Source organism: Lynx rufus, unplaced genomic scaffold, assembly GCF_022079265.1.
Source record: "Lynx rufus isolate CCGP_SWC_20201006 ecotype Redwood Valley unplaced genomic scaffold, mLynRuf1.p SCAF_8, whole genome shotgun sequence".
Lineage (NCBI taxonomy): Eukaryota > Metazoa > Chordata > Mammalia > Carnivora > Felidae > Lynx > Lynx rufus.
In genome coordinates this window covers 132522259-132532370 of record NW_025814896.1, presented here as the reverse complement: position 1 = coordinate 132532370, position 10112 = coordinate 132522259, and the positions used below count along the sequence as shown (strand labels likewise).

Sequence of the window (10112 nt, the reverse complement as noted above, 5' to 3'; positions counted from 1 at the left end):
ATCGCCCACCAAGAAAGGACATGTCCGCAGAGGACTTTGTTTTGTCTTTTGCTTTGCTTTCTTTGACCCTGTCCTGAATCGCCTAGGAAAGTTTTCGGGTTGTTTAGTCTCTCGTGTTTCGGAAGTCGCCCTTTATGTAAAGTGGAAGGAGACAGCAAGCGTTTGTATTTTGTGTCACAGATTTACAAAGCGCTGTCACCTCTCTGCCCACATCAGGGCATCCGCGGAACAGCCCTAGGGGCTGGGATGGTCATTACCCGATCCTGTTTTGGGACGGAGAGAGCCGGGCGCCGAGAGGTTAGACAGCTCGTTCAGCTCCCACAGAGGAGATGGGGCTGAACTCATTTTCGACCCCAGGTTTTGCGAATCCCCAATTCTTTCCTCTTTCCATCCCTCCGTTCAATGTGCCAAGCCAAGGGGCTTGAGAAAGGTCACTCGGCCCCATTCTCGAACGCTGCGGTGGCACAAAGGATTCTCCAGTCGCTTTCGTTTCTGCGTTGGAAGGGGATCGAAAATCACCCTGGTTGGGTTTTCCGTGTGGCGCGTCTGACACCGTGTTTTGAAGCACTTCAGAGAGAACCCTTCGTCAGCCCACCCCGTTCAGAAGTGCCGGCTTTCTCTTTCGAGAGGATCCTGGACAGGAGGGAAGATGGTCACAGCGATATCGCTGGGAGAGGGAAGAACTTCCAGTCCAAGTTCATGGTGTAGGAAGAGGCGGGCGGGGGGATGCTGATCCGGGACTGGTTCCGCTTAGTATGGCCACCTAACAAATGATCCCCACGCCCCTCCCTCCCCCCAGCAAGTAAAGATGAAAATGACTTTGTGATGACTCTCACAATGGCTCCGCACCCTCCTGAGGTCTGGGGAGATTTAAGGACTGGAGGGGACTCAGCAGCTGGGACTGGAAACCCTGGAGACCTTTCGCTCCCGCGTTTGCTGGTTGACCCGGCCGTTGGCGGAGCCTCCGCTGCAGCTAGCCATCGGGAAATCCTCGTGTGGCCTTTCTGAGCGGTTGGGCTTCCTCCCAGTGTGGGGACTTCTTACACGGAGACTCGTGGCTCCCCAGGCGAGTGTTCTGGAAAGCAAGGACCATGCTGCGTTGCCCTTTAAAATTAACCTCAGGAGTCCTGCGTCATCACTTTGGCACATTCTGTTGGTTACAAGCAAGTCACAAGCCCGCCTGGAGTCAAGGGCAGGGGACACAGACTCTGCCTCTCCATGGAAGCCTGTCAAGGTCACATCGCAGGAAAACATGTAGAATGGAAAGCAGTGTCGCAGATATTTTTGGAAAATACCACCTGCCATTCCGGGAGGATACGTTACCTTTGGGTTTCGCCAACAATAACGAAGGGACGTTGTGCTCATCAACCAAACACCATGAAAGTATGGCTGGGGATGTGGCTTATGGCCAGTTACAACCGGTTGGGTTTGAATGTTACCTCCCAACCAACCAACCAACCAATGGGAACCAGTCCAGGAACAACCTGTCTAAAGCAACACCTAGCAAGTGGCAGATACTGGGCTAAGAGACAAGGATAAGACAGTGAATCAACAAGGTCTCTCTGTTCACAGAGCTCCGAGATCTTAAGCTAGTGTAGGGAAAGCTAGCTGGAGTAGTAGATGAAACTACAGATTCCTATCTCCCTCCCCCTATTCTCATTCAGTTAGTTCCAGTGGCGCCTAGAACTCGGCATTGTAACAAGCCCCTGGGGTGGTTCTGGCATAACAGATCGGAGGAGGGCACTTGGCGACACAGGAACAGACTGTCTTCCGTGCTATCCAGCCAGCCACAGCTAGCTCTCCAATAGGATCTGAATGTCAGCCCTGGGGGTAGAAGGGGCCTCTACCTTGAACTCTCTCTCTTAGTCCTAGGGGTAATGGCTGCTCCTTACATCGGCTGTTCCTATATTTTTTTAGATATAAAACATCGGCTCCTTGGGGCGCCTGGGTGGCGCAGTCGGTTAAGCGTCCGACTTCAGCCAGGTCACGATCTCGCGGTCCGGGAGTTCGAGCCCCGCGTCAGGCTCTGGGCTGATGGCTCAGAGCCTGGAGCCTGTTTCCGATTCTGTGTCTCCCTCTCTCTCTGCCCCCCCCCCCTTCATGCTCTGTCTCTCTCTGTCCCAAAAATAAATTAACGTTGAAAAAAAAAAAAATCGGCTCCTTATATCGGCTGTTCCTATATTTCTTTACTTCTTTTTAACCAATCCTTTGTAACTTCAATCTCCTGTTCTAGTTAATAATTCTTTACATTTAACTTTGCCTGTTCGTATTATTATGTGATTCCTTTACCACCGTCCAACAAACATTCACGCCCTTCTTCTCCATCTTTACGGGAAAAATATATTTTCCTGCCCCACTGATGTTGGGCTTGGCCACGTGACTTGCTCTGGCCGATGGGATATGAGCAGAAGGGACAGTGTACTGGTTCCCAGCCTAGGCCTTAAGAGGTATCACGTATTTCTACTGGCCCCAAGGACCAACCACCGTCCCTCCGGCCTGGGCCCCCAGATGAGACTGTCCAACCAATCCACAGACCTGGGAGCTTGAGGATAAATTATCAACATTTTATTTTATGTATTTATTCCTTAAAGATTTATTTATCTATTTTTCTAAAATGTATTTATTTTTATAATTTACATCCCAGTTAGCATATATATAGAACAACAAGGATTTCAGGGGTAGATTCCTTAGTGCCCCTGACCCCTTTAGCCCATCCCCCCTCCCACCACCCCTCCAGCAACCCTCTGTTTGTTCCCTATATTTGAGAGTCTCTTATGTTTTGTCCCCTCCCTGTTTTTATACTATTCTTGCTTCCCTTATGTTCATCTGTTTTGTATCTTAAAGTCCTCATAAAAATAAGGAACGCTTCACGAATTTCCTTGTGCAGGGGCCAGGCTAATCTTCTCCGTATTGTTCCAATTTTAGTATATGTGCTGCCGATGTGAGCACTTATTTATTTTTGAGAGAGACAGAGACCACGTGGGTGGGGAAGAGGCAGAGAGAGAGGGAGAGAGAGAATCCCAAATAGGCTCCAAGTTGCCAACACAGTGCCCGATGTGGGGCTCGAACACATGAAACCATGAGATCACGACCTGAGCGGAAACCAAGAGTTGGATGCTTAACCGACTGAACCACCCAGGGTCCCCAAATTATTAACATTAAAAATTTTTTTTGTTGAATGTTTGTTTATTTTTGAGAGAGAGAAAGAGAGAGAGTGCATGGGCGTGAGCGGGGGAAGGGGAGAGAGAGAGAGAGGGAGACACAGAATCCGAAGCATGTTCTAGGCTCCGAGCTGTCAGCACAGAGCCCAGTGTGGGGCTCGAACCGACAAACCATGAGATCATGACCTTAGCCAAAGACGGACGCTCAACTGACTGAGCCACCCAGGCGTCCCCAAATTAGTAACATTTTAAACCACTGAGTTTGAGGAGGGGAGGGGTAGGGGAATTGTTGCACAGCATTATTGTGGCAATATTTGATCAATATACTATCTCAGGAGTAGGTGTTGCAAATATAGATTGAGATGTGGGACGGGGATGAGTAAGTGGGCCTCCAGGAGGTTGGTACCTGTCCCAAGATGGCCAGCAGTACTGTGACATTCCAGGACATTTTTTTCCTTCCTGACATCATAAAATGGTCAGCAAACTTTTCAATCAATAAACCAGAACAACTGGACGGCCATATGCAAAAAAAAAAAAAAAAAGACCTTCCACCTTTCACAAAACAACTCAAAACAGATCACAGACTTGAATATAAAACACAAGACTATAGACCTTCTAGAAAATAACACGGGAGAAAATCTAGGTGACCTCGGTCAGGCCTGCGATGACTTTTTAGATACAATACCAAAAGCATGGTCCATGGAGGTTGATAAGTTGGACTTGGCTGCAATTTAAAACTTGTGCTCTGCGAAAGACCCTGTGGAGAGACAGAGAAGACAAGGGGCGCCTGGCTGGCTCAGGCTGAAGAGCGTGTGACTCTTGATCGCGGGGTTGTGAGTTCAAGCACCACGTTGGGTGTAGACATTACTTAAATGAGTAAGTAGTGGAAAAAAAAAAAGAAAAGCCAAGCCACAGACTGGGAGATTGTGACATGTGCCACGCTGGTGAGGCTGTGGAACGAGAGCAGCTCTCTGTCATTGCTGGGGGGGAGGCAGAATGGTACAGCCACCTTGCAAGACAGTTTGGGGGTTTCCTACAAAGCTAAATCTGGGCTTACTGTGAGCTCTAGCAACCGTACTCCTCGGCACTTACCTAAAGGAGGCGAAACTTAGGTCCACGTGAAAACCTGTACGTGAATGTTTATAGCTTTGTTCAGAATTAACAACACTTGCGAGCAACCAAGATGTCCTTCAGTAGGTGAACGGATAAACAAACCTGGGGCGCCCGGGTGGCTCAGTCGGTTGAGCGCCTGACTTCGGCTCAGGTCACGATCTCGCGGCTGGTGAGTTCGAGCCCCGCGTCGGGCTCTGTGCTGATGGCTCGGAGCCTGGAGCCTGCTTCCGATTCTGTGTCTCCCTCTCTCTCTGCCCCTAACCCACTTGCATTCTGTCTCTCTCAAAAATAAATAAATATTAAACAAAAGTTAAAAAAAACAAACTGTAATACATCCATATAAGCTTAACGCTTATGAGCTCAATGCTTACACGGCTACGTGTGGCATGATTCTAACTATAGGTCGCTCTGGAAAACACAAAACTAGAGACAGGTGAGTTGTTGCTGGGGCTTGGGGGAGGCTGGAGAGGGGGCACGGATGGGTAGAACAGGCGGGGTTTCAGGGAGATGAAGCTATTTCAGATGATACCGTAATGGTGGCTACAAGACATGAGGCATTCGTCAAACTCCCCGGAACACGACCACACAGAGAGTAAATCCTAATGTAGACTTAAGGCTTTGGTTCATAACAAGGTAACCATGTTGGCTCATCAGCTGTAACACACCCCCCACTAATGTAAGACACATACCACACTAATATAACAGGAGAAACTGTGCAGGAGGGGCGGGGTATGGGACTTTGAAATTTCTTAAAAGTATCTGTGTTTCTAATATTTATTTATTTTTGACAGAGAGAGAGAAAGCATGAGCAGGGGAGGGGCAGAGAGAGAGAGAGAGATAGAGACACACACACACACACACACACACACACACAGAATCTGAAGTGGGTTCCAGGCTCTGAGCTGTCAGCACAGAGCCCGACACGGGGCTTGAACTCACAGACCGCGAGATCATGACCTGAGCCGAAGTCGGACGCTCAACCGACTGAGCCACCCAGGTGCCCCGGGACTTTGAAATTTCTTGTCATTTTGCTGTAAATCTAAAACTGTTCCAAAATACGAAGCCCTTTTTTTTTTTTTAAGTCATTGAAAGGAAAAATAAAAATGCAGCAAACATTGATTTTAGAAATTTAGGCCCCATCTACCCACCCCAATTCTGCCTAGTATATCCGATTACTTCTTTCCATATTTACAGTGGCACAAAATGAAAATAATGCACGCTTCCCATTTTATTTAAAACATTTTGTAGTTACATGTAGAGGTATTTACATTCCACGTTACCACGTTCAACTCATCCACGGAAAATAGTGACGTGAAGAATGCTGTCGATGTTTTCACTTTGCAAAAGGGATTTTATGGAGGGTGCCCTACACAAGCTTCACGGCAAAGGACGAGCCGGTGGAGAAACTAAATTTCCCCTTTTGGATCTGTCTCCCGTGTGTGGCGGTAACAGCAATTTCTAGAAGAGAGGTCTCGGTACCGCTGCCAGATCGTAGCTTCGGGAACATACGCCAAGTGGGCTGTTTTCCATGGGGACGACTCATCCAATTGGCGTCACCCTACATTGTGAGCTGCTAAAGATACCGCGGCTCTCAGCGCTAACGTCAAGCGTCTATACAGCTGATTGCTTGCTCTGAGTCCCGAATTGGAAACATGAGCTTGCCCGCATAAGAAGTTCCAACGAACCTGACGAACGCATCCTCAAATGCTCCTCGTCATCACTTGCTTAAAAAAGCGCCAGTGAGTCTTCATTGTCTCAGGCTGCTGTGCATGGTTGCCTATTAGAGGAAAAAAAGAAAAGAAAAGAAAATGGACAAAAATCAAGCGGGATATTTCCCAAGGCAGGGTAGAAAGAACCAAGTACAAAAAAGGATAAGAAGTTCCAACGCTGAAAAAAATAGATGGAGATTCCCGAGCAAGAAGCCACATTTTGGGGAAAGCAGGTTGTGTGCTGTTTTATTTTTAAATCGAGATGCCGTGAGTGACTCACGCACAGCACGGCATGAAGTGTGTACTAACCTCTCTCCCCTGGTTTCGTTTTATTTTTCTCTCCCCTCATTTGCCCTTTGCCCCAGTTCCTTAACTCTTTGAAAGATACATCGCGTTGCGTATTTTCCCAAAATGTTAAAAATATGGTTTGAGACGATGTGAAGTGCAGATGAGTACGAATGTCATATTTCAAAGCACTAATAACTTTCTGGATTTGCTGTGACAGGTTGTTTTAGGCGAGGCTGCCTAAAAGAGCTCACACTGAGTTCCTTAACTGAACATAAAAATAAATATTCCAGATTTTAAAAATCAAGATCTGGGGGCACCTGGGTGGCTCAGTGGGTTAGGCATCTGACTCTTGATTTCGGCGCGGCTCGTGGTCTCACCGATCATGGGTTCGAGCCCCACACCCGGCTCTGTGCTGATGGTGCAGAGCCTGCTTGGGATTCTCTCTCTCCTTCGCTCTCTGTCCCTCCCCTGATCTCCCCTGAGAGAGAAACTCTCTCTCAAAATAAATAAGGAAACTTAAAAAAATAAATAAAAATGAAGATCTAAACAGTTCTACTCCAAATTTATATCTCTCAGTATATACATAGGGGGTATTTAGGGGTTCACTGTTCAGATTTATATATCTCTCAGTATATATATATATATATATATATATATATATATACCCTATGTATGTATGTATGTACGTATCTATCATCCATCTATCTAGTATTTGTCCCAGCTTCTGAATAATTGTCCCCAAATTAAGACATGTTCCCGTGGCGAGAGCACGAGCCCAAAGAATTCCAGAACTTCAAGTCACGTAGGCTGAGAAGGGGATCGCCGTCGTGCCTGGAAGGAGTCTGGGACTGAATCATACTGTCTTGGGTCCAAAGCCGGACTCTGGCACTGACTGGCTCGTGCAGCCCTGGGCAGGCATGTCACAGGCCCGCTGGAGCCTCGGCCTTCTCGTTTCTAAAACGAGGATAATGATGCCTACCTGGCAACATAACGCGGAGACTAAACTACTGTCTTGTATTCTAGCGATTAGCGCGTGATAAGCGTTCACTAAAAGTAGTTATTTAGGAGTAGATGATAGCTAGAAAAGTAATGTAATGTCATGTAAGACGACGCCTAACTAAGAGCGTGACAGATCAAGGCGTGGCTTGAAATTGCTACAACTCCCGGCCCAACCGTGACATTAACATTTACCTGCCGCCCGCTTTTCCTTTCGCGACGAATTAAATCCACCAGCGCGAGTGAGCAGGGTGATTGTCTGAAAGGATTGTGGCTCTATTTTCAAAGTTAAATATAAAACGAGAGCCTGCGAAAGACAGCCGAGTTGGCCTGGTTGACATTTTCTACCGAAGTGATCATTAGAGGATTCAAGAGAATTTTGCAAAGTACTGGACACGATGTTCAGCTTCTTCGGAAAGCTGACGAGTACTCAGCAATATAAATAGCAATTGGGTGACATGACCTTCTCTCTCCTTCACCGGATTATGAGTTGAGTAAGGAACCAGAAGTTAAATGAGACAATTTTTCAAAGCCTGTTTAAGAAAGCAACATTTCAGTGTTTCTTTCAAGGCCGATTTTTTTCCCCCACCACTGACACATTTTGGTTAATCCTAACATTACCACCTCGGTCAACCAGAGGCTGAGAAAGAGCCAATGTAGGAATGTTTTCCCAAACAGGAAATGAGCTCAAAGTGTGGATTCTTTATATGGGCCATGCCACAATCCTAGAAAAGATAAATTGTGGATACTCAATGATTAACCGTGTTCGTTTTACTCACGGGAAGAGGCAAAGTTCTGTTTCTTCAAAAGTTTAATATACATTCTTTCTCACCACACATAAGGATTATAAGATTTCTTTTTTTCTCTGCCTTTTTTTTGAGGAAAAATGAGTAGAGATTAAAAAAAACCCCACAATGCCAATTTTGTGAAATGGTCATGACCCATGTTCAACGATAGACTTATTTAATCACTCACCCTTTGGTTAAACAGCAAGCTGGTTCCCGAGTTTATATTTCATGTACTGTGTTCCATATTGCCAGTAGTATAAATTTATTGCTAATATGCTTTATTGATGACCATGCAGCTAGATAAATCAGCTTAACTACTTTAATAGCTCAACTTATTTTTTTTTTAATTTTTTATTATATAGAGAGAGCGAGCGTGAGTGGGGAAGGGGGGCAGAGGGAGAGAGAGATAATCTTAAGCAGGCTCCACACCGACGTGGGACTCGATCCCACAACTCTGGGATCATGACCTGAGCAGAAATCAAGAGTCTGACGTTTACCAGACTGAGCCACCAGGCACCCCTAAATATTTTAAATAATGAAATAATTGGCGAAGCTTAGTTATTGTGTATGAACATTTGGGGGAGGGGTGGCTGCTATAATAAAATTGTATAGAACTTTGCTTAATAGAGCTTTCCTTGGGATGGAAACGTTCTCTGTGCAGTGTGGGAGCTTATCTGCCATTGAGCACCTGAAATGTGACAAGTTATGACTCGCGAACTGAATTTGACATTAATTATAATCTAGATTTAAATAGCCACATAGAGCCTAGTGGCTCCTGTATTGGATGGTGAAGGTTTACAGAACAAGGTTTAAAACCGAAATAAAAGTCCCGTTATATAAAAAGTATTTCATCTTGTATGAATTGGAACTTCAGTCTCTCTCACTGATATTTGGAACTTGGTAAGAAACTGCTGAGACCAAAGTACCAAAAGGATGCTTACCTTGTTTTCATCCTAATGTGATTTCCGGACACATTAGGCCAACCAAGAATGTCTTCCTTTCCTGCTACAAAAGGAAGAGATCGCCTAAGTGTAGCTCACATTGCTTTAGCTCCCACGTAATTAGTGAAATATTATTTATTTTTTTAATCTTTATTTATTTTTGAGAGAGAGAGAGAGAGACAGACAGACAGAAACAGAGTGTGAGCGGGGCAGAGAGAGGGAGACACAGAATCTGAAGCAGGCTCCAGGTTCTGAGCCGTCAGCACAGAGCCCGACGCGGGGCTTGAACCCACGAACTGTGAGATCATGACCTGAGCCGAAGTTGGACGCTCAACCGACTGAGCCACCCAGGCACCCCAATTAGTGAACTATTATTAATCTCAGACAGCCTGAACATGATAACCAGGATAAGTACGAATATGTTTTGTGTTTGTCAGACATTCATTTCTTTGTAATGACTTTATATTATTTACTTTTTAATTTTCTTAGTTTATTTATTTCGAGAGAGAGGGAGAGAGAGAATCCCAAGCAGGCTCCATGCTGTCAATGCAGAGCCTGACTCGGGGCTCGAACCCATGAACCGTGAGATCATGCCCTGAACCAACACCAAGAGCTGGAAGCTTAACTGACTGAGCCACCCAGGTGCCCCTCTCTGTAATTATTTTAAAAACTTGAGGTCTGACTTCTTATATTCCTGAGAAAGGGACATATTCCTTTTGAGAATCACAGCCAGCCCAAAGTTGAACTGTCCGTTCTTCATGGGAATTCTACCCCTGCCCGTTTGCGGTCTTATTCTCCATTCCAGGCATGGAAACAGCTTTTTCAGGAAGGCCTGCTTTGGCTCATTATCAAGGTGACAATATTAAAAAGCCCCAAGCAGGAGTCTGGCGGTTGGAAACGAGCACCCAGCCTCCACTGCCCCTGTGGCTTCGTGTCCAGGCTGTTAGGCTTGAGCACGCCCTTGGGGCCCATTGTCTTGCTTGTCCCATACGTCCGCCGTCTTCCAACGGAATGACTTGAAGTCAGCAGTGAGATGAATGGTGACAGCCTCGAATCCTCATCTGTCATGCCACATCCGGGCTTCCCATTCAGACGTAAGGTGATCTGCTGCCTTCT

The 10112-nt window shown here is 46.1% G+C and overlaps 1 pseudogene; it reads right to left on the bottom strand.

Annotated features, from left to right (window-relative positions):
* Positions 1 to 2851: 2851 nt before the first annotated feature.
* Positions 2852 to 2949, bottom strand: LOC124504421 (uncharacterized; annotated as a pseudogene).
* Positions 2950 to 10112: the final 7163 nt, after the last annotated feature.